The 4,429-nt window shown below is 38.6% G+C and overlaps 1 non-coding gene across 1 annotated transcript; it reads left to right on the top strand.

Moving 5' to 3' along the window:
• The first annotated feature begins 2,935 nt into the window (after positions 1-2,935).
• Positions 2,936-3,042, top strand: LOC128284473 (small nucleolar RNA R71). The gene has a single exon (XR_008274898.1). It is a non-coding gene; the product is annotated as a small nucleolar RNA R71 (small nucleolar RNA).
• The last annotated feature ends 1,387 nt before the right edge of the window (positions 3,043-4,429 follow it).

The raw sequence follows: 4,429 nt of genomic DNA, 5'->3' as shown, positions 1-4,429 counted from the left end.
CATTAGCATGGTGATATAAGTAAAAGTGGCAAAGAATGGAATGTATCATACTATACAAATGAACATAAATGTCAACACAAGAGGCATGAATATTTCAACTATCCTAACCATGAATATGCACTTCTAACTAATCAAGTGGAGTAGAGAAATCATGTAATGAATAAGAATTTGAACAAGAAAAAGATGATAACTTGTTCTATAAATGACATTTGAGTGATAGAAAGATGAAAATATTATGAAAAATATAGATTACTATGATAAATAACATTATAAAGTAGTTAAATAAAAGAGAAAGGAGTAAACAAACGCTAAAGGAGAGAGGTTGGGTGTCAAAAATGCAATTGGAAGCGGCGCACGGGTGTGGTGGGGAGGGTGTGTGGACTTGTAGCGGCTAGGGTTAGGGTTTTTTCGGGTGAAGAAGACTATGAATAGTGCATCCTGTTTATAGATTTTGGGGCACAAGGCCAGGGAACACGCCCGTGTTCCCCAATTTTTGCCCCTGTGACTCGCGAATTTTAAATTTGAGTGTGTTTGACTTTTAGTCAATGCTCGTGTTCCTTAGGCGTATGGCTGCACACGGTCGTGTCGCACGATCGCGCCTGGCTTTGTTCACTTCTCCCACGCCCGTGTTCGTTTAACAGGTTTGACCACGGGTTCCAGACACGACCGTGTCGTACGCCCGTGTTGTTTTGGCAGGTTCGCCCATGGCCATGTCGCACGGCTGTGGTGATTTATCGTAGCCTATGTTGGGGAAATCTTTCCCCTGTTTTCACACGGCCCTTAGCACTCTCGTGTGTTTGGCCGTGTCTGTGTGGAAAAACTTGTATTCAAGATCTCTGTTAGTAAGTTAGGTGTTAAATACTAAAATTTAAGGAAATTAATATTATTAGTGCTCGGGTTGCCTCTCGAGAAGCGCTCATTTATATTCTAAGCTCGACTTACCTCTCCATTGAATGGTCATGGTCGTTTGAAGAGTTTATACTCCTTATTCCTGCTATCATTATCATCAAAATAAGGTTTTAGATGGGTTTTGTTTACCTTAAAAGCGCCGAACTTGGGATGACTTATCTCGACTGTACCGAATGGGAAAATGCTAAGTACCGTAAGAGAGATTTCTTCGTTCGGTGTGGTAGTGACAATGTGAGGATCTGCGGCATCTAATAAGACTTTATCTCCAACTTTAAGTTGACGTGGGAAAGTGTTGAGCTCGTTCTGGCATAGTTTTGGTTTATCATGTGTTCTCGGTTTATGCATCCACCATTTATCTAGCTCCTCAATTTGTAGCCTTCAATCTTCATGAATAGGTCCTCTGCTACTGCTTGAGAATGACTCATGTGTTTCCTTCAGAGTCATTTCCTGCAAAGTAGGTTGTACCATATTGTAAGTTTTAGTAGAATGGTTTAGACGATCACCTTCAATTTCTGATGTGGCGCCAGAATTGCGAGCTTGAAGGGTGATTGTTTCGTCTCCCACATAGAGTATGAGCTCACCTGTGCCAACATCAGTAATCGTTTTAGCGGTTGCTAAAAAGGGCCGTCCCAAAATCAAAGGAGTGTTGCTATCCTCCTCTATGTCTAGAACAATGAAGTCAACGGGAAATATAAATTTATCGAATTCAACTAGCACATCTTCAATAATACCCCTAGGGAATCTTATAGTTTTATCTGCTAATTGAATGCTCATCCTAGTCTGTTTGGGTTTCCCAAGACCTAATTGTTTGAAGATTTTGTAGGGCATGAAGTTAATACTAGCCCCTAAATCAGCAAATGCATTATTAACATCTAAACTCCCAATTAAGCAAGGAATCATAAAACTCCCTAGATCTTTTAGTTTGTTGGGTAGTTTATTCTGTAGAATAGCTAAGCAAACTGCGTTTAGCTCCGTATTCGATGCCTCGTCCAACTTCCGTTTATTTGCTAAAAGCTCTTTTAAAAATTTCATTGCGTTTGGCATCTGCGATAGAGCTTCAATAAACGGTAAGTTAATATGTAATTTTTTTAAGAGTTTAAGGAATTTACCAAATTGTTCATCTGAGCGGTCTTTCCTTGTCGCATTGGGATATGGCACACGAGGTTTATTTTCGACATTCACTGATTTGTTTTTATTATGACCTACCTCACCTTGACCTCTGCTTACCACAGTTTCTTGCCTCGGTTCTGGCTCAGGCTCAATGAATCCTTCTTTATCTTGAACATTAATCATGTTGAGTTGTTCCTTTGGGTTGGGTTCAGTATTACTTGGCAAGCTACCATGTGGTCGTTCGAAGATTAGTTTGGAAAGCTGGCTGATCTGAGTTTCAAGCCTTTGGATCGACGCTTGTTGATTTTTAAGTGCTGTCTCGGTGTTCTGGAAACGGGTTTTTGACACCGAGATAAATTTAAACAGCATCTCTTCAAGGTTCGGTTTCTTTTCCTGTTGATAGGGTGGTTGTTGAAAACCCAGAGAATGTTGTGGTCTTTGAGTTCCTTGACCGCCCCACGAGAAATTGGGATGGTTCCTCCAACCTACATTATAAGTGTTACTATATGGGTTATTTTAGGATCTAGAGTTATTGTTACCCATATATTGGACTTATTCCTCCTTGATGCTAGGGTTGAAGGGTTGATACTCTGTGCATGCTCCTCCTCCATTCGTCTCGCACCTCATTACTGGATGTACCTGAGTAGAACCAAGTAAACCATCAATCTTTTTATTTAGAAGTTCTACCTGGTTTGATAGCATAGTAACTGAATCGATGTTATAAACGCCTACTGTTTTAGTTGGCTTAGTCCTCATGACTTGGCACTAATAGTTATTCAGTGACATCTCTTCAATAAACTCATAAGCATTTTCAGGTGTTTTATTATTTATGGTTCCACCAGCAGCTGCGCTAATCATTTGTCGAGTCGAAGTATTCAGGCTATTATGGAATGTTTGAACCTGTAGCCAAAGTGGTAACCCATGATGAGGGCTCCTTCTCAATAAGTCATTATATCTCTCCCATGCATCGTAAAGAGTTTCTAAGTCCATCTGCACAAACGAAGAGATATCATTACGTAATTTGGCCATTTTAGCCGGCGGAAAATATTTTAATAGAAATTTTTTTGTTCCCAAGTAGTGATTGACCTTCGTTGTAACGAGTTCAACCACTATTTGGCTTTGTTTCTCAATGAAAAAGGGAATAACCGAAGACGGATGGCATCGTCAGAAACGCCATTAATTTTAAATGTATCGCAGAATTCAAAGAAATTTTCCAAGTGAGTGTTCGGATCCTCATCCTGCAAACCATCAAACTGAACAAATTGCTGTATCATTTGAAGAGTGTTAGGTTTTAGTTCAAAATTATTTGCAGCAATAGCAGGCCTAACTATACTTGACTCAATTCCTGTTAAAGTAGGTTTAGCATAATCATACATAGTACGAGGAGCAGGATTCTGGTTTGCTAGTTCAACGTGTATCGCAGGAGGTAGCTGATTGTCTTGGTTTTCTGCCATCTCTTCCGTTGGGGTTTGAGTATCATCATCTTGCTCATTCTCTGTGTATCTTAAGCTTCGCCTTATTTCTCTTTGGTTTCTGCGAACTGTCCGATCGATTTCTTTGTCAAAAAGTAGTGGTCCTGATGGGTTTCTTCTAGTCATAAACTATAAAAACCTGCCAAGAGAAAGAAAAAGTAAATTAATAAATAATAATAAAATTAAAATTAAAATTAAATTGCAAGAAAAATAATTGGCTAAAGTAATAAAAATTGAGTGTTCCTAATATCTTAGTTCCCCGGTAACGACGCCAAAAACTTGATCGCAATTTTCGTGTGACAGGTTTTAAATATTTATAAAGAAACGTTCTTAAAACTAACTATTATCACAATGTAGGCAAGTGTACCTATCGAACAGTAGTATAGTTTTAGCAAGACCGGATTGTCGAATCCAAAGGAACTAAAAGTACTAGTAATGACTGTCCTTTTTTATTATCTAGCCTAAGAATAAGGGGGTTTTGTTTTAACTAACTAATTATCTAAACTAAGAATTCGCAGAAATTAGAATTGAGGTATTACTTTTGGAAAACGATTGAATTAGGACAATACCTAAGGAAAAATCCACCTAGACTTTACTTGTTATTCTGGCTCCGAATCGGACGATTTATTCATTTAACTTGTCCCATAGAGATCCCTAAGTTATGTTATTATCCCTATTCAGGACTAATAACGTCTAATCCATAGATTGAATAATTGAGACTTTTATCTAATTAACACCCTAGGGTTGCATTAACTCGATTTATGGATCCCCTTATTAGGTTTCACCCTAACCCGGCAAAATCTTGTCACCCTATGTCTAGGCGCGCAATCAACTCCGCTTAGTTATGACAAATGTACTCTTAGACAAGATCTATTCCTCCTCTGAATAAGAGCTTATCTTGAATCAGTATCCTGGAATATCAAAACAAGAATTAAGAA

Source organism: Gossypium arboreum, chromosome 11 (genome assembly GCF_025698485.1).
Source record: "Gossypium arboreum isolate Shixiya-1 chromosome 11, ASM2569848v2, whole genome shotgun sequence".
Lineage (NCBI taxonomy): Eukaryota > Viridiplantae > Streptophyta > Magnoliopsida > Malvales > Malvaceae > Gossypium > Gossypium arboreum.
Note: the sequence above shows the minus strand (reverse complement) of the source record. Positions and strands in the feature narration are given on the sequence as shown.